Genomic DNA, 20188 nt, shown 5'->3' on the forward strand with positions numbered 1-20188 from the left:
CTGACACTGTCTGTGGGTTGGCTGTTGTCTCATGATGCAACCAGGGCTTGAAAGCAGCAGATTTTCTTTCAGTACAAGTAGAAGCCATTTTTATGGGACTTTGGACTTCACAGAAGGTAATGTGCAATGAAAACACATGGATTTTGTTGCTCTGATAGCTGTTTTAGTCACAAAGCCCAGTGTTACAATCAACAGAACTGGCTTCTTGTGTATTCTTAGCCTGGGCTGAAGCCCCTCACCTCTGAGAAAGCAAGGTTCTGTTTATCCTTGCATGAGGGATTGAGGATGCAATACCATGGTCAAGCCAAGGATATAATGTAATGGCATCACTCTTAATTCAGAAAAAATGCAGATCGAGGCTCTCTAGGAAAGTTTGTGAAGCTAGTTGGTTTTATACATGCAGCACTGATGCCTTAATAGCCAGTCACTACAGCAGTAGTACAAGTTACTGCAAGATATGTTATTAGTATGGTGGCTATGGGTAAACTGATGAATTCCGCAGAATAAACAAACTTCTGTTGCTTTTTACGACTTGTACAGAGATGACCTCTTGCAGCTATGAAGTTGTGCTCATCTTACAACACTGACTTAAGTTTTTGAGCCAGCTTTCATGCCTGAGTGGTCTAGAAGGCCCTTGGCATGGTGCAGAGGCAAGGATCAGTTACTGGGGGGGAAGAGTGGTTCTGGTGCAGAGGATAAGGAATCCAGATTAAATCATAAGAGAGAAGAAGACGCTATGATATTTAAAAATGGCAAACTGAATAATATATAATTTACAGAAAATAACAGGGTAATGCTGGTACTATTTTTAAATCAACAGCAAATTAGAATTCAAACCTCTGATAGGTTTAACAGATGGTCTGGATCCTAGAATCCAAAACCCACACACTTTATTTCCCAGTGTGTTAAGAACAAAATAATGTTATGCAGCCTTTGCGGGATGTTTCTTGCTATTAAGCTATGCTGAAGATAAGTATTGACCTACAGGAACTGGGCTGGGAATGGAAAAACAGGGTAAGCTGGTTCAGTAGGAAAAAAAATAGGCCAAGTACAAGCATGACTCTGAGTGTGTTACAGGTTCTAGGTAATGCAGATTGGAAAATTTGGGAAGTTGTCATTTCTGAACAGCCCTATGCGGTCTAGTTCACTATTGAATAGGGAAAATGAGTGGGTTTACCCACCTTGACTTCTTCAGGTCTCAGAAAACATCCTCTCATGGTGTTGATGGATAATTGTTTTGATGTGAATGCATTCATCCTGGTAACATGCATGGAAATAACCTCAAAGCTCTCCATTGAGATGGAGAGAAGAGAGGCTGGAGTTCCCTGAGGAATGTCTAATTAGGAAGCAGCAAGCACATAGCTGGTATTTTCTGTGTTGTGTTAGTACTGCTATACTATTACTTCCACTCTTGGAGCCTGTGTGCCGTGTGCATGGAGAGGCCAAAAGAAGATAGTGTGTAGTGAGAAAGGACCAAGAGGCAGGCAACAATAATATATTTATTCTGGCTTTGTTTTTTCACTTGAAACAATAGTGTTTTGATAAGATGTGAAATACTCGTGTATTTCTTGGAAGGGAGAGGTTTCTGGTAGGGGAAGCTTTCTGTACAGTGGATGTGTGAGATACACATTTGATTTCTTCCTCTGCTTCAGGGAAAGCAATGTTATCTCTTATATCCAACCCTAACCACTGCCTGAGGGAAAGTTCTGTGTATCTCCCCACTGACACTGGGATTTTATTCATAGGGAGTGCAAAACTCATTCTTTAAAATAAGCTTAGGATGTTCATCTGGGAAGTGGGATGCCTTGACTGCCCTTCTGGTAAGGTAGAGTTTGTGCTAATGTGAGAACACGTCCCGTAAGAAAGACTGAGGGCTTTCCTCTTGTAGCGTAGGAGGCAGGGTACAGTCCTGGATGATGAGTGCTGTCAGCTCACCTTCTTTTAGTTGGACAGGCCAGATGTGTTTCTGATGAGCACCTTAACCAACAGGGCTTCTTGGGCACAGGCTGGTGGCACCATCTGTTCTTCTTATACCGTGTTTCTGAATGTAGCCCTAAAAAATATTCTGTGATATAACTTGTCATGAATTTATAAACAGCTTTGGATCTTTTCCATTTTTTATTTTACCAAATGTGGCAAATGCAAACAGTGACTTAAGTCTAAGATAGTCTCACATTTGGAGTTAACTGTTGTGTAATGTAACTGGGAGTCACTTTGGGGAAAAAAAAAAAGGTATCTTTTCTGTTACTTACTGACATTGGAAATGGAACTAATGGGAAGAGCCAGTGTGCGTTCAGCTCAACACTGGCTGTTCAGCTGGGACGTTCTGTGTTGCAGAAGGACTTGCCTTGCAGAGGAGCGCTGTCTGCATCAAGATTTATGTTATCTGTACCCAGGTGATAGCATTGCTGAGCAAAACCCAGCTCTCAGGATGAACCTTGAGCTGAACGCACAACATGTATTAAAAGTTACCACAAGTTATTTGCGCCCAGTGTTTGTTTAGTTGAACCATTCAGCAAATAAGAAGTGAGAAAAGGTAGAATTTTTAATCCAGAATGAGAGACAGGTAATAGCCTGATTGATAGGTGTTGAGTCATTCAGAACAAAGACACAACCCAAAGTCTCTGCATTCCTGAAAAATTCCCTGGCTGCCAATTGATGCACTATTTTTGACTGTAACTCTTATCTCTTACGAAATAAGTCTTTTTTGCACAACATGACCATAGTTTGGAGTATGGATTTTTCTTATCCATTTCTTGCAGAACATGAAAATTGTTTGCAGCCCATCCTAAGTTTTTTTCTTTCTTTTTCTTTTCTTTTCTTTTCTTTTTGTTTTTGTTTTGAGAGAGTGCCTTGACAGTCTTTGCCTGGAAATGAAAATGAGAAGCAAAGATATGGATAGTTTGCTATGGAGAAGGATGTGTGTAGGCTTTGTACATTCCTTAGGTGAATGGCCACAAATTCTTATTTATTATAACGTGTACAGAAGGTGCCAGGAGCCATAAATTGTATGCTGGACATAGCTACAGTAGCAGTACATGCCTTCCTCAGCTTCCTCCATGATACAACTACTGTGTTGTTGTTGTTTTATTTTTTGTTAGAAAGGAGTGCTTTGTTCACAGGGGAATGTCTAAAGCTTATTCACTGACATCTTTGCTCAAATTACCCCAGGTGCAAGCATTTCAGTGGCTGCCTGACTGGCACCACTATGCTATTTCACCTATTGCCCTCTGAATCAGTAAATAAGAAATTATGAGTCGCCTCAGCAAATGTGATCCATAAGCCTTGTAGTCCAATATCCTGCCTCCATCAGTAGCCAGCTCACTTCAGAAGAAACCCTACATGATACCCCATAACTGAGGAATTGCATTTTGCACGAGGTATTTTTATCTCAGGCGGTTAATACTTGGCACGTGCTCAACATATTTTTATCTTTTTGTTGTAACTTATTGTTTTGATTATCTATGCCAATGACTAATCCTTCTTGGACCTTTATAAATACTTATCTTGGTGTTATTTTATATGAAGCAATCAACTCCATAGCCTGGTTGTGGGCTGCATAGGGAAAAGAATTTCGTTTTATTGGTTTTGAATTTGTTTTCATTCATCTTTACCTGATGTTCCTTTGTTTCTGTGTTAGAAGGGTAAAAAAGAACACATGCGCTGTGCTCTCTGCTGCTCACTCTGCCTGATCTTCTCACTAAATCAAATCTTTTCACCAGTGTCATATGGAAGTCTTTCCCTCAATCTAAAACCTTTTCTTGTCCATTCTTAGGCTGCTTATTTCCGCTACATCTGGTTGGGAAATGGAGTTGAGGAGTGAACATAACCATCCAAGGAAGGGTGTGCCATCGATTTACTGAGCATTATTAATATTGTTACTTCCAGATTGTTACAAAAAATTTGCATACTTTCATAATAGCACTGAAGTAAGTGTGTTGGGAGCAGACTGAGAGTTTCTAATACTGTGAGATTAATTGGTCTGAGCGACCTCTGTTTGCATTGCACCTTAGCTTGGTATCACCAGGGAAATAGTCTGCTTTTCCCTAAGGGTGTGCTGGATGCAGGGATGTATGATGGCAGAAATTAGTCAGAAATAAGGGCAGAGACAAAAATAATTCTTTCTCTGCCTCTTAGAAGCAAAAAAAATCCCCGGACTGGATCCTCAGCTCTGTGCATTGCGGCTGGCGGGGCGCCATGTTGTGCTGCTGAGGTAATGGGCCCTTCACCTCAGCGGTCATGGCTGGGAGGAGCTCCAGTCACAGCCGGTGGTTTGGGCAGTGACAGAAACCTGGCTTCTCTTTAGGCCAGAGGGAATGTGGGATCTGTGAAACCTTAGGAGGGTTATGGCAAAAGTTGCCCTGAGATTGCTGATTCCATTCCTGCTTTTTGTTTTGTTTTAGTTGGCTTGCGAGGATTGTTTTCACTCTTTGCCAGGTGCAGAGTTGAATGGCAGGCCACACTCTAAAGCTCTTCTTTCACAAATCCACCCACGCTACAGATTTCTGTGTTCATCACGTTCTGTGACATGTAGCTCTTGGAAAGATGCAGCTTGGAAATAATGTCTTTGAATCTGAGTGTGCTTGGACTAGTAAAAAGATAGATTTCCAACTGTCCAGAGAGGGCAGAAAGAGAAAACCATCAGAAGATAATGAAGAATCTTAGATTCCCTTAGAGTAGGCCTGAACTGGAACATCAGATCCCAGTCCTGTGAATTTAGAAGATACAGAACAAAATACCTGAAACCACGCTCAAATTTGAAATAAAGATGAGACGTGGTGCCAAAATGGAGATATCTTCTGGTATGTCAGTCAGAATTTGAGTTCCTCACAACTATGTGTCTTGCTCCTGCCATTCAGTCTGTGTGCTTGCCCTTGGCTGGCTGGCTGCCTTTCCCTACAACCTCTCAGATTTGTGATGGATCTGCATCCAGTGATGTCTTTCTGCACTCAGCAGTCAAACCCAGCTCACAATATTCCAAGTGAAGTTCCTATCCTTGTTCATCAGAAACATGCACAGTGAACTGAGGTGCAAACAGCTGATTTTCTACCAAGGTAAGGGAAACAAACAAACAAAAGAGTTGAAGGTGTTCTATTTGGTTTAATAAAAGTCTGCCTTAACTGTCCATATTTGGGACACATCTCTGGAGCCCTATGGGCCCTGATCTTCTTTTTCACACTTAATTTCACTGTGTAGAGCTCATTGGCTTTGCAAGAGCTTGCTTAGAATTTCCTTTGATGGAGAAGAAAATGAGCAATTATTTTAGGAAAAAATAAGAAATTAAAGACAAAATTCATAAAACGGGAGGGGGGAGAGGGGAAGAGGGGTAAAAGTAGGAGTGATAGTTAAGAGGATTTCTTAGTGTTTGAAACAAGATCCATTCAGACTGTGATCATAAATTACTACCATTTAGGTACTACTACCATTAATCAAGATGAGAAAAATCAGCAGACATATACTGGAAACTGGATTGAATCCAGTGTGTTCTTATATTAAAAACAAAACAACAAAAAGAAATGCAGGAACCACAATTTACATGAGGCATGGTCCTCCATAGGTTATTTTGGCACAGATACTAATGCTGCCCTTACTTCTGTTTTATCTTCATGGTGACTGTCTCCAAATAACAGAAGAGACAGGCAAAGGAGGCAATGCTTTATTCAGCAGTGTTTATTTATGGCATTAACTATATATCCTACACTGTTAAGATTGTTCTGTTTCAGCCTGTTTTATAATCTACTAGAAAATTGCCTGGTAGGAGTCCTTTAATGTTACCCTTTTGACTGGAGCTCTCTGATTTTGATTATGCATTGCATTGAGGGTGAAATTTGGGTTAAAGATAATTGTAAATATGGTATTGATATTAAATGATGTTTTCCCAACATTGCAATAATGCTTGTTTTGTTTGCTAGAGAGTTTATTACTTTTTGATCAATAGCATGTGAGATTTGTGAGGGAAATTAGCATAGTGAGTAACAATTAGGAGAAAAATCAATGGCATTCAGACAAATAAGTGACTTGAAAAAGTCCCATAGGCACACATACACTCACACAGATTCTTTAAAGTGTAATACATCTCATTTTGCATTCTAGAAGAGGAGAGAGCTATTTGGACCAGAACTGAAACTGATGGCAGTATAATTGAACTACTGTGGGACTATTTGTTGCTATTTATTGTTTCTAATGGCTTGAATGTACGACTTTCATTCACTGGCTCTGCGAACTTTCTTTGACTTCTGTCATGTTTTTTCTCTGTTCTCTACTGGCCTTATTTCTTGCATCTCTCAATATACTTAGAGAACAATGCCATGGCTACCCACACTGTATTTCTTTGTGTTACATAATATGCTTGCTCTTCTCCTACAGGGAGTAGGTTCTGTCTCCCTTGTAAGAACCAGGAGGGCTTCAGATGAGATAGCAATGAAAAAGTTCAAGATAAACAGATGGAAGTTATTCTTTAAAAACGATTTAAGCTATGCAACTCTTTGCCATGGCATGCAAAGCTTTTAGATTATTTAATGGAGGAAAAATCCATCTAGGTCAGTGAAATTCAGTAAAGCCTTCCTGGCTTAGGAAGCCCTGGTACTGGACATAGGATCTCAGAAAGTATGTTATATGTGCATTCATGCTACATGTGTCTGAGCACGCCCTTCTCTTGCAGTTCTGTTCAGGAATCAATGTTTAGAATAATGACTCTGCTTTCCTCTGAATTGAGCTGGTTAATAACTATTGCTGGGGAAATCAATCAGATCTATGATATCTTATTACTTACACTAATTTAATCACAAGAAATGGGTCATTGCTTCAGTTCAGAGGGCAAAATGAGTGTGAGTGGATGTGAGATCGTATAGAAGTGGGAGCAGAGGAAGGGAAGACTTCATGATGTCTCACAAGGAATAGAAATGGAGCGGGCACTCCTAAGGCTGTAGGATGGACGATGCAGAGAAAAAACAAATCCGTTCTCTATTGCTTCTGGTAATCTGTAGATTATCCATCTGATCATGATGTTGTTTTCATGTTCCAAAGAACCTGCTAGGTGGAGATAAAGTGAGCTCTTCATTTTTTCATCTCTGTTTTGTCTCTCTCTGCCCAGGTTAAAAGAGGGTAATCGTCAAAAGAAACAAGCAAAAAGTGTGTGACTTCTATCAGGGAACTCGGAGCCCATTTCAAGTTATTGCACGCTGCAGAGAAAGGTAAATGCAAAGGAGCTGTTCATGTGATCAGTGTGTGAAATTCAAAAAGAAGGAAATGGCATCTAAGCAAGTTTAGTGTTCAACATGTGCAAATTCAGCCTTGCAAAGATTGTCATAACATTTTCAAGCTCTCGTCCAAATTCTGTTTGCTTTCCTGTATACATAATTATGTTACATAAAACCCTTCTTACACCCTCTTGTTTGTAGTTGGGAGTGCCATTTTTGTCACTCACCAGAGAAAGCAGATAAACAGAGATTTCTACACGTTAGATTGTATTGTACTGTAAATATTTTCTGAAAAGATCTTTCGTTCACAAGAAAATTGGAAGTATGTTTTCTAGTTGTTGAGTTCCAGAAGCTAAACAAATGCCAAATACATTAAATGTAGCTATTGTAGAAATTCATGTCTTGCATGATGTAGGCAGTTTTGATTAGGTACTTCTTTTAAGCATCTTGAGTTCTTGCCACATAGAGAGCTGTTGACTTTACTCAGATCCTGTTCGTTTTGTCTGGTTTCCCCTCCAGTACAGAGGAACTGAGAACCTAGATAAGACTATTTACAAACTCTGAAACCTAACAGCTTTCCTGGGTTGAAACCTTTCCAGTGTTGCAGTGTATTTTACAGAGCAGTCCATGCTGAAGGAAAGACAGTGAATACAAAGTGTCTAGCAAAATGTTAAATAGAATATAGCTTTGTGGGGACAAAACCAGATGCGTTTTTTAAACGGGTCATGCTGAATCCTTTAAGGAATTGCTTTCTCTGAGCTGGTGAAGTTGCTTTTAGAGTTGTTCCCTTCCTAGAGGGGAGTTAAAAAAGAATCATAAACTGACCCATCACATTAGACTAAATCCACCCTGCAAACAGCTCTACTTTCTTGACAAACAGATCTTGAACACTATTAGAAAAATAGAAAACACTAGTGCTAATTGCTGCACTAATGTTATCTAATTCACTTTATTAACTAGGTAATGAACTGAAGCCATCGTGGTCTAATTGAAATAAATAAATACATTAAAACTGTGAATTAAAGTAACTGCATTTTGATGGTTCTGGGTTATTCATATTGCTTCAAAATGTTATTTTTAATCCAAACACTACTGGGTGCATCTCCTTGTGCCCCAGGGATAGTACAAAGTGTGGTATTGGCCTCTATTTTTGTACCCCATTTACTTCACATTCACGCTGCTTCCAGATGATTTTTTTCCTAGCAAGATCTGATAACTTTCAAAAACAATACTAAAAAAAGAATGAGGGAAACTTCAAATGACATTAAAATGAGCACCAAAGTATAGGACTGTAGTGTTAGGCATCTCTAAAGTGCCTTTGATGTATGTCAGAAGGTTTTCAGAAATAGTTGTGCTTATCCAAACTCAGCTTCTACCGACTTTGATGGGGATTCTGCCACAAACTTAGGAACAATTTGGCTGATGCAGAATTCTTTTAACGTCTTTATTGTGAGCTTATTTTTCACCAGCTGCAGCATTTGATGCAGTAATATGAAATATAAAGGTAAACACGTTGCCCTAACCTTCAGTGCTACTCTTGTGCATCTGCTCCGTCCTGTTGCTTAGGGATTCCATGTTAACTTCAGGTTTGTTCTGTTCATTGTGCTGTGGCAGGCAGCTGAAAAATATACTAACTTTGATCTTCTGGGGGGTCAAATTCTACAGTTGCTACAGAGATGCTTTTTCATCAGGAAGAGGGCGGGAAGTGGCCTCAGTGGTTGTAAATGGGAGGAGAGCTCTTTCAAGGCTCTCTTTGTGAAGCTGTATTCTGAACTATGGCTCAGAACTGTCTCTGTGGTCTCTTTTTCTCTTCTAACGACATTATATGGCTTTACTTCTTCCCCTTCTTATTCAGCTAGTGATCGGCTGGGCAGGTACTAGTCATAACTTCTGTTCTGCACTCTCCTATTTTCATCTGAAAGTGCTGTTCTGCTTACAGCAGGATATGCAAGCACTCGTACTCTAGTCTTATTTTTGTTGGCACAGGTTGAAAGCAAAAGAAATTTAACTGTTCTGGGTTTACAGCCATTTATACAGGGTGTAACTTACCCCTCTACAAAGGTAAGTGGCTGTTTGCTGGTTTAAGCCTATAGTTATTGATAGCCGCCTGCTTCTGTGGAAGGAGTTACAGGGCACAAGACAGGATCTCTGCAGCACCTGGGGATGCTGTGCTGTACTTGGAAGGTGAAGGAGTAAGTTCCCACACTATGCAAATAGATTAATCTTGGTTTTAATTCCTTCTTTTCTCCTTTGGCTTGAAAACGAGGGCAGTTATGTGTTTGGCAATTTGCAGATAGCACTAGAGGAGAATAACCAAGTGATCAAAAATGGTATATAAAAAAGTAGGATCCTGGAATAAGTACGTTACTTCTGTGTGAAACAAAAACATAAAACTGCACCCCTGGGAAAGCCTTAGTCTGTAACCTACTACACTCCTGAGATATTCCAGTGCCTCTATTAAGTTTATTAACGAGGGCTGTGAGATCTTAACAGGAATGCTGGCACTGCCATTCTGTTCTGTTGCTTTACAGTTCAGGGGAAAGATTAATAATATAGATGATGAATTGTAGGGCAGGAGTCCATGGAAGTTTGAGAGCAGAGAACAGTTTCTTTTTTTTTTTTTTTTTTTCTTTTTCTTTTAATACATTCTAATTAATTCTGTATCACCTGTTATATAGCAGAGTCCTGATATCTGCAGTGTCAGAAATCAGGGCCTGATCCCACTTCCCACTGAAATCGATGTGAGTATTGTCATTGATGGAGCAGCCGAGCAAGTAACTTGCAAGAATTCATTTATTCAACAAATCTGGCTGCTGCTTCTGCTTATCTCTATTGATTGTACTCATGTCCAATCAGGTTTGCAGCATTAGCTGCATTACTTTACAATAACAGCGTAATTCACTTGGGGCATGTTCTTACCAAGTCCTAGAATCCACACACAGATCTACAAAAGGTGCATCCCATGCAGGTTTTTTCAGGGGCAGATGCCTTTTTGGGTATGACCCAAGAAAATGTGTTCCCTTTTTGCAGTTGCCACAATAAAAGCAGAATGGTGACTGGTGCAATTTTTGCTGGTGTGATACAAAGAAGGTGCAGCAATATATATCAACTTTGGGCTTGGGAAACCTAGTATGTTCCAGTTCCTCCCACAAGCTTCTCTGCTGTCTGTCTGTCCAATGGGCCTCAGGCAGCCATTCCTTACTGGATGCGATGCTGGTGCGCAGATTGACTGCAGGCAGCAGTGCTGTTTGGCGTTCTAGGAGAGGACTTGGGCAGGCAGCCTGCCCCATGTGCTGCTGCCACCTCATGCCTCTGACCACCAAGAGGAGAACTGAGAATAGGGCTGAGGCTGCTGTGGGCAGCCCTGCTCCCTGTGTGTGCCAGCCTGGTGGGATGCGTGCTCTGAGAAGGGGGAAGGAATGCGATTTTCCATTTTCTAAGTGGGTGTTGTAAGCCACAGACACTAAAAAAGCAAATATTTAAACATCTTCTGTAAAACCTTTTCAAAAACATGGAGTTCTGACCCGGACCTATGTGGGAGCTGAGCATGCCCAGAGAAGAGCCCAGCGCTGCTGCCTTTCCATGGGGACCAGGATGTGTCCCACCTCTGTCACCCGATGGGGACACAACAGCAGGCTGGTTATGTATGAGACATGAGCAGCTGGATGTGCTGCAGGGGCAGGAGATTTGTGAAATCAGTGCAGAACATGCTTTGCCCTGCTGTGGAGGTGCTCTCCAGACCCTTGTATGGATCCTTCTTAGAAGGAAGTGGTTTTAGAAGGACATGTATGACTGTAATTCTGGTTTGTAAATAAACCATCAAAGGGGAACTTTTCCAGGAGTGATTTAGCCAAGCTTAGCACAACACATCCTTCCTTTTGCTGCAGACTCTTGCCTTGATCGTGGGTCTGAAATCCTTGATGACTGTTGCTTGTTTTAATTTCCTTTCTATTTTGCCGATGCCCAGAAGCTTTGTTTCCTGAATTCCTTCTGCATTTTCTATAACTTCTGATCACAGACAGAGAGATCAGCTTACTTATTAACCACTTGTAAATGTGGTGTAAATATTAATCTCCTAGACATTTATTTTTCATGATGCTGTTCAGATTTTGCTCTGTTTAGAGTTTGTTTTATGCCCCAGCAACTTCTATGACAGACTGTAAGCATAATCCCTCTGCATCTTAGTGGAGAGATTGTGATTGTGGAACAGTTTGACATGTAAAGAAATGCAGGGTTCCCTCCAGGTGATGGTGTTCTTCACAGCAGTAACTGATCTGGGGGAGTTACCTCTGGGTACATCAAATATTTGAGTTCCGAGATGCAAATCTGTGTGAGGTGGTGAGAAAGCTAAGGCATGTTTAGGACCAGTCACATCTCTGTGGCTTCCTATTGTGTAAAGAACCTGAGTGCAAGATTTGGTTCAAGCTTCTTTCTGGTTGTGTATATCAACTAATTATGGAGGCCTCAGTCCTGCAAGGAGCTCTGTGTATAAGCCAATGAAGCACCAGAGTTCTGCAGAGAGTGTCACTTCTCCATTATCAGCAGAAAGATGGATGAGAATCATGGTGTAATGGGAGCAGGGCATCTCTGCTGCAGGCTACCATGCTCTGACACGTTTCCTGATGTCCCAGAGGGGAGCAATTGACAGCTCCACTTTCTGCCTGGTGCTCTTGCAGAAGTTTGTTAGATAAGCTGTAAGTGGCTGAACACTGACAAATAATGCTCAATTAATAATTATAGTTCAATTGCACTCATGAATAGGTAAATGGTGATGGAATAGGTCAGTCTTTGACTAGTAGTAGAAGCGGAATCCCCACCAAATCAGAATATATAGTAGGGGGGATTCTTCCTTCTTCTTTATTCTCCCCTCCTTTTTTAACTTCTCTCTCCATTCGCCCAATTCAGTTTCATTTCACGAGTTTTATTCGAGAGGAACTGAACAGATTAGATGAATTCTGCTGAGGTGGGAGTGCTGGTTTGGTGTGCGATTGCTAGTTCAGTGTGCCAATTATGAGCACATTTACAATATGAAGAGAGAGACTGGCTGGTAGACTGGAAGACCAGAACTGCTTTCAGATCAATAGATGAGCTGACATTGAGGCTAGAGGACTGATAGAAGCAGTGGAAAGGATAGACATATTTGGCAGGTTTCTGAAGGCATTCAATAGCAACACAGAGATGGAGCTGATAAATCAATAGCTCTTTGGGGAGATTAGATTGATATTTTAAATGTATATGGAACTGTCCTAGCCAGGAGGACTGAACAAGCACTGAAAGAACAGATAAGCAGAGAAACATTAATTAATATTTCTGTATTGTGTTTGTGTGTGTGTATTTTTTTAAGGAACTACATGCAATTTGAAGCTGCTTTCTTTTTTGCAGCTGTAGGCTGGATCAGATGTAAGCCCAAATTGCACTATTACTCTGGAATTCCTCAGGCTGGTGTGGGTTAAGTTAGCATTAATGAATAAATTATTGTTATAATGAAAAAGCACTTAACACAGAGGCTGTCGGTTGGCAGCAGGACAGGAGTGGGACAGATCTGCAGTGCTGCCAGGGCTGGAGGGGAGGTCAGCCTGGGCTCACCATGCATGTTATCAATGTGTGGGTGTTTTCAGGAGGTGGAGAATGCAAAGGAAAGCATTATAGCAACTTTCAAACCACGTGATCAACTTAGACTTAGAATCTAAATTATGCTTTATTGCAGACAAGGGCAGTGCTGTCAGTGATTTCAGTGGGAGCAAAGTTGTGCCCTTTGTGCTGGCTTTGTCCTGCTTTGGGGCAGTCAGGCTGTTTCTTCATGCCACCAATTATATCAGCCATCGTAAATTAGAGACAAAATGCTTTAAAGTGGTTTTAATCATTCTGGCATTCCTGGGGTGAACTGCAACTTCTGCTCTGTGCTGATCAGTGTTGGGTTCTCCCACAGTGCCCCTGTCTTCCCTAAAAACCTCGGAGAAGTTTGACTTGACGGGTTATTTTTGCATGTGGTACTGTTGTTGTGTTCACCAGATGTTGCGAAGCTAAATTAAAGGATATCATGAACTAATGGAATTTCTTAGAAGTGTACAAGTGAATTATTATGGCTGGAAAACTTGGGCTATTTAATATATATTTCCACAGAGGCACAAGGGGAGGACTAAGAATAAAGTAAACCTATAATGATAAAGGAAGGTGAAGGATGTCCTTGGTTTGCCTTCCCTTAGTTTGAATTTGATGGAAATTGGATCAACCCAAAGATAGCTCAGCTACTTTTGTTTGTCCCACTTATCTTGGTTTGCCTGGTGCTGCTTCATTGGACTCATTGGGCTGTCCTGACTAACAAGGATCTGTTATGTGCTGACGTATTTTTAGAATAATTTTATTTAAAGAAAAAAAAAATGATTGCTAAGAGAAAACCAGTTCCATGACAGCAGGGTTAGAGTGATCTTGTCTTTAGCAGCAAATACTACTTTATTATATTTGCATGTAAATAGATGCTAGATAAGTGTTTCAGATGAAGAGAACGTTTCAAAGTCATTTGCTTTCTGGAAAATAGAATAGCTCAGCAGGACTTGGAAGGCTCTGAACTTGAGATGCATTATGTTCAATGTTGATAAAATTGATCTTTGCAAGTTTATAACCCTTCACAGTTACCCTGGAACATGGCTGCCTTCTGCAAGGCCTCTTGCTGATTGCTGTTAAATTGCAGTATGGTGTAATTAAGAGGAATGGGGGAATGAGAGCTTACAAGGCTGACAAAATGGATTTCTTCACTCAGGAAATCAGTGCACTAGTAAAGAAACGGAGATATCACTTTCTCCACTAGATATTTGCAGTTGGACACTCGATCTTCCTCCTTTTGTCACAAATACTTGTTTCTCCATATATATACCATAATTGCTGAAATCATGATCGTGTACTAACATGAGACAGGGCTCTGGACCAGTTGATTACGTACCTGAATTATTCCCCAGGCACTCTCAAAAGCGCTGAGGCCAGCCAGGCTGTGCTGGCTCCACTGCACTGGGTTATGGACCTTCCCCTGCAGCTGGCAGAGGGTCGGGTCTGGTGCTGAAAGATCTGGGTGGACCTTTATGTGTACCTGTAAACTAGATGACTGTCAGTGCTATGTAATGTGTGCGCCTTGGGCTCCCAATGGCGTGAGCAATCAGCGTGATAGCTCACACCCAAAACAAAAAGCCCTGATAGGAAATGTTGGATTAGACCAGAGTGTTTTCAGGCCAGAATATTGGTATGTATAAAATAGTTATTTTCCTTGGTGATCTTGTCATTCCCAAGTGTGAAATATGAACCATCAACTGGCTTCAGTCTTCTCACAAAAAAATGCAAAAAGAATGTAAAAGTTAGGGGCAAATGTGAACCTAATCCAAAGAAGTTTGGAACCAGACCTGCTCAGATTAGGAAATCAAACACAAGCAAACAACAAAGCAACGCGACACCCACCCCCGAAACAAAAACACCCGAACACCACGAAGCATAAGTAAGTCTGGGGACAAAACACTGCAGTGCCGTAACCAAAGTGTTTTGTGTTGCTCCAGGGCAGAGTTGAAGTCAAGATACTTTAAATGTATGTCCAGCCGTAATTCGTCTGGATTTCTTTTTAGTCATTTTAATTTTCATAAGACTGACTTTTAGATGATTTCAGGATGTCGGTAATTACCCAATTTTTCATTTAAATTTAACTTTTCAGTAGGAATATGTGTGTGTGTACCTGTAGCATGCTCGAGCAGGTTGTGTGCACACGATGACATGCAGTGTGACCTCAGACCTGGGGGCTGTTCTTGCTTCTCCCCCTGCTGTGTCACTTTGCAAACATCCTTGCCTTCTGCATGCCCTCTTGTGCTTCTCTCTTGTGGTGGCCATAGCTTCTGGGGAAACCTTACCATTCTTTTCTATTCATGCATAGTTTTATTGAGTGCTGGGGGTAGTTGGTTGATGGAGGTGGTGACTTTTGGCACTGCCCAACACAGAGTGAGGGGGAACTTTAGGGAGCTTTCAGCTGCAGGCTTCTGTTAATAATTAGCAAACAATCCTGTTTGTGAGCACTGGAGTTAAAAAGACATCTGCATTGGCTTAAACTGATGCTGAAGTTTGACGGGACTAAATACACTCCTTGTGTGGTGCTCTTCTGGGCTGTGTGTTTGACCTTTCAGTATTTAAAGGAAGCTGATAAGCAGGAAGGGGAGCAGCTTTTTACATGGTCTTACAAGTGAGACTGTAAGGACAAGTGGGAATGGCTTTAAACAAAAAGAGTTGAATTTAGGTCAGATGTAAGGAAGAAATTCCTTACTCAGAGGCCCTGGCATTTCTGCCCAGAGCTGTGGGTGCTCCATCCCTGGAGATGTCCAAAGCCATGGATGGGATCTGGGCAGCCTGAGCTGGGAGTCAGCCAGCACATGGCAGGCGTTGGGACTGGGTGCTCTTTGAGGTCCCTTCCAACCCTACCATTCTGCAATTCTGTGATCTCTTCTGCAGTTTAGCCCCTGATGGCCTCATGCTGGGTGTCCCAGCCCTGGTCATTGCACCCTCCTCTTGCTCTGCTGCCCACCAATGTGCTGTGGAACAGCCCCATGGGTTTCATCACTTTTCCTAACAGTGACAGGTGACTACTGGCTTCTCATCACTTCAGCTTTCCTGATGTCTGAGGCAATAGGTGGATGCATTTGCCATAATTGCATGTTAATTGGAAAGCACGCTTCTTGCCCTGCAGTCCGTGCTGCTGTTCCCCAGGGGCAAGCTGAACTGCTTCCAGAGAGCTCAGCAGCTGTGCCCTGTCTGCCTGTTGAAAAGCAGTCTCCCTTAACAATGGGCTAAAAAACGCACACTACTGTATAGACATCACAGGCTTACCCTCACTGAGCAGTGTGTTTGTGTATCTCGTGGCTGCCACATACAGGACCTTAGTCATCCATCAATATCATCACTTTAAGAGGGGGAAAAAAACAGCAGAGACATGTTCCAAATGGTTTCACACTAAAAGGAAGCGTCAGACTTTGTGTTTGGCACAGCGTGCTGGAAGTTCCCATGCTGGGCAGCACCTCTCCCCGTGGATGGGCAGGACAAGTTGCCTTTGGGACGTAATGCCTTTGATTAAAATTGGCAATTCTGAAGCTCCTGCTGGCCCCAAGGCAGCTTGGTGACATGTGACTGCATGTGACAACACAAACGTAGAAGCCTGTCATTCAGCCTCCAGCCTGTTGTAGTGTCAATGGAAGCCTTGCCAAAAGTAGTACTCCCGGCAACACTTACAGTAAAATACCCTCTTGTCCTGCAGCCTTTGCATTAATTAAATGAAAATGGATTAAGCAAAATCAAAGGTTTTCTTTTGTTGATTAAACCATGATTTATTTGGCAAATATCTTCCATCTGTTTACAGAAAATCTTGGCTTCTGACTCATAATCGCGTGGACCAACTGCAACCACAGGCTGTGCTGGTGCTCCTAAAACCAGACCGAGTTTTGTGCCATGCTGCTGCATCCTCTCCCACACCTGCCACCCCCTGGGAAGCACCGAAACAGGGTGAGCTGCAGAGCAGAGTCTTATTGGAAATATAAAATGAATATCTAATAACAGGGCAATTTAATAGAGCAATTCCAAATGGCTGAAGCAGATTTATATCAGCACATTGATTAGTTGCTGGAGACATGCAGAATCCTGATGGGCCCTGGCCAGAGGAGCTCTCTGCTTGATGTAAAACTCCTCTTGAGTTTGACACAGATTTCTTTTAGCGCTCCCATTTCCTCTTGAAGAAAATGTATGTGTATCAAAAGTCTGAGTCCTGTGGTCATGGCCTATCTGGAATCCCTGGCATTTGAGATGTGTCTAGGAAATTCTAACTTAGGGAGGGCAAAGAAAAAAGAGGTGAGAGAGAGTGAAATTGCACTTCCCTGTTTAGGTTTTCCTTGTGAAGCCCAGATTCTAAGAAGACAAAGGTTATCAGGCTAAACCTAAAGAGTAACTAGAGGTGAAAAGTGTGAATGTCAGTGCAGACCTTCTAGTGCCCTCAGTTTTCTCTTTATAGGGATGTACTGGTGCGGAAACAGTGAGCCTAGCTTATAGTTGACTAAAAGTTGTTATTCCCAAAGATTGAGGCATACTGTTGGAAAAGATAGGGCTTTGGAAGTCAGAATAATAATAGGTATTTGCAGGTAAAGGCCACTGTACTGAAATTATTTCTCCTTTCAGTTTTCAGTCTTGATTGGAAAATGCTGGGCAGCTCTTAGATACCAGGAAGAGAATCAGACACCCCAGTGCACGGACTGCTTGCTTATAGCCCACACCAATATCTAAATATTACTTCTTTGTTTCATCTGCTCATACAGTGAATCTGGCTGAAGCTTTACAAAGCCCTTCCTGTGCAACAGTGTTGAATCCAGTCTCATACTAAATCAGAGTTCTTACAGGTATTTTGATTTTGTAGGAGCAAATGAGTTGTCTGATGTGGAACAGTAGAATGAATAAGTTTTCAGACTTTATCAACACTTTGATCAATGCCCAAACCCACTTTGAAGCACTTTTATCCTGCCCATCTCAAGGAGACCAGAGCTAGAATCCAACTAAAGGAGTTGCACAGAAATCTTGAAGGATAGGGTAAAGCAAGGTTTGGGAATGCAAAACTGAGGATAATCTTGGAATAGCCTTTGCTGATGTAATCATATGTGCACATTGAAGGGTGCAGGCAAAGCTGTTGCTTTTCCTCATGATTAAAACCATAGGCCGTGTTTTTCAGGCTTTCAAAGCTGTTCTTAAGGCTGGATTGTGAGTGCAGGCACCTGAACTTCCTGTGGGTTCAGACATGCAGGGATGTGTGCTGGCTTAAATCACATGGCAGGAATGGCTGTCTGCTTCCCTGGGCTTTCTGATAGCTTTGGGCTTCAGCTCTGGGCTGCAGCTGAATGAGTACCTCCAAGCAGTGTCCTTTGAGCATCACCGCTCCTGCTGTGTGGTACCACTGCACTTCCCTCCCCACCCAGCTGCTCAGCAGATCATGGTTCAGCTGCAACTGACATGTGGGGTGATAGAGCAGGAAAAAGATAGTAGTGTGCTCGGTGCATTCATGAGATGGTGGTACCACTGCAGGGAACTGTGGTCTCCAGATGTCACAGTCATCTTTGAAAATCCCAACCTCTGAGATGCTGGAATTTGGATCATAATATGCTTTTCAAGTCCCCCTCTTCCCCTGACCTGTGCTTAGCGTGCTGGTATCTTGGACTAAGCTGTATGGAGCAGCTTATCCCTCTGTGTATGGGATACACAATGTCATGTGTTTCTTGGTCCCCAGTGGTGTCTCCTGGGATAAAAAATAATTGCAGAAAGTAGCTGGAACTTTCTAACGCAGTGGCTTTGCTTTTGAACTGTAGTTAACTTGTTTTTTTGTCTTTCTCATTAGTACCACTCAAATTTCAGATTCTCTCACTCAGCTGTTGGATAAAACTTTGAAAAGCAAAGAGAAAAAAAAAAAGACCATAAAGATCACACAGAACCTTTTACTGTGAACTTATTTGACCTTTGACAAATAGATTCATAACTTTTCTGAAAAACATTTTCCATTTTTACTCTGTTCTCTTCCTGGTTCTGCCTGGGAACAAGAAGCAGGAAGCACCGTAAATCTTGTGAAGGAGCCTTCTGGCAAGATTCCTAGCCCGGCTCTGAGCACTGAGTTTTGGATCATTTGGATAAACTTCATGTAAGTAGCCAAGCTCATGTGCTTCTCCAGCCTGTATGCAAACTCCAAATCCCAAGAAGCCAGCACATTGCTTAGTCTAGGCAGGCTGCACTCTGCCCTTTCCTGCCCAGCTTTCTTTCGCATATAAAGCACAGTTTTAGAGCTGCTTTGTTGTTTTGGATGAACTTGGTGCTAATGTGACTTACAGTCTTACAGCCAACTACAACATATGTAGGCATCGTGCAGCCTTCCTTTCCACTGCTTTGCTAATACATCCTAATCCTGTCTGGTGATACCGTGTGCCGTTCAGAGCCTGTATTAATCCTAAGCAGAGCTTAGCAGTTGCACTAAAACATGGTTATGAGGATTAGTTTGAAGCTTGCAGCTTGTTCCTTGTGCAACAGAGCAATCAGGTTTGGACCCCAAAGAGAGAAGGATCTGGTGAGACTTGACCTGGGAGCAGATTTTCCAGTTCCTTCCCTTCTTATCTCAGGGTGGCACAGGGCCCTGCACCAGGACTGCTATAGAATCATGGAATTGTTAAGGTTGGAAAAGATCACTAGGATAATGTAGTTCAACCATTGACCCATACCCATCACGCCTTCTAACTGTGTTGCTCTGTGCCACACCTCCAGAGGTGACTCTCCTACCTTCCTGGTGAAAAAACATTTCCTAATTGCCAACCAGAACCTCCTCTGGTGCAACTTGAGGCTGTCACCTCTCATCCTATTGCTGTTACCTGGGAGCAGGTACCTACCTCACACAGCCTTCTTTCAGGGACTTGCAGACAGCAATAAGGTCTCCTCTGAGCTTCCTTTTCTCCAGGCAGAACCATCCCATTTCCCTCAGTTGCCCCCCATTGTGCTTCAGATCCTTCGCAGCTTCATTGCCCCTCTCTGGATATGCTTCAGGACCTCGGTGTCTTTCCTGCAGCAAAGGGGCTAGAAGGCTGAGGTGTGCTGGGACCAGGGCAGTGCCAGCAGGTAGGCATGTGTTTGATGTGGGCTCAGTGGGGTGCTGTTCTGGCAGGCATTGGGTCCCTTGTAGTCCAAAGAGCGTGGTGTGGGCAATAGCAGCATGGTGCTGGCTGTCAGCGGGGCCTGCTGCTGTCACACCTTGACTTGTTGAGCAGAACACAGCGTGGGGATCACAAAGCTGTCATTACAAAGTATTAGCATGAGAAAAGGAGCGCTCCTCATGTTTTGGCATGTCACACCCGAGTGACAGGGAGCACAAATACAGTCAGGCATGCAGAACAGTGCGAGTCAGCGTTGGCTTTGACAATGTTGGGCACCAAGGCTGTCACTCCTTTGACACAGCC

At 42.3% G+C, this 20188-nt stretch overlaps 2 long non-coding RNA genes across 2 annotated transcripts in view; both read left to right on the forward strand.

Annotated features, from left to right (window-relative positions):
• Window positions 1-18648, forward strand: part of LOC146757825 (uncharacterized) — a 51128-nt gene extending 32480 nt beyond the window's left edge. Inside the window, exons 4-5 of the long non-coding RNA XR_014935939.1 lie at window positions 7094-7193; window positions 16579-18648. This is a non-coding gene — a long non-coding RNA (uncharacterized LOC146757825). The remainder of the gene's footprint in view (window positions 1-7093; window positions 7194-16578) is intronic.
• Window positions 18649-18785: 137 nt separating this feature from the next.
• LOC107322899 (uncharacterized) overlaps window positions 18786-20188 on the forward strand; it is a 211435-nt gene continuing 210032 nt past the window's right edge. The window contains exon 1 of the long non-coding RNA XR_014935940.1: window positions 18786-18888. This is a non-coding gene — a long non-coding RNA (uncharacterized LOC107322899). The remainder of the gene's footprint in view (window positions 18889-20188) is intronic.

The sequence above is a fragment of the Coturnix japonica genome, chromosome 19 (genome assembly GCF_054131305.1).
Source record: "Coturnix japonica strain WE chromosome 19, WE-NBRP24, whole genome shotgun sequence".
Taxonomy (NCBI): Eukaryota; Metazoa; Chordata; class Aves; order Galliformes; family Phasianidae; genus Coturnix; species Coturnix japonica.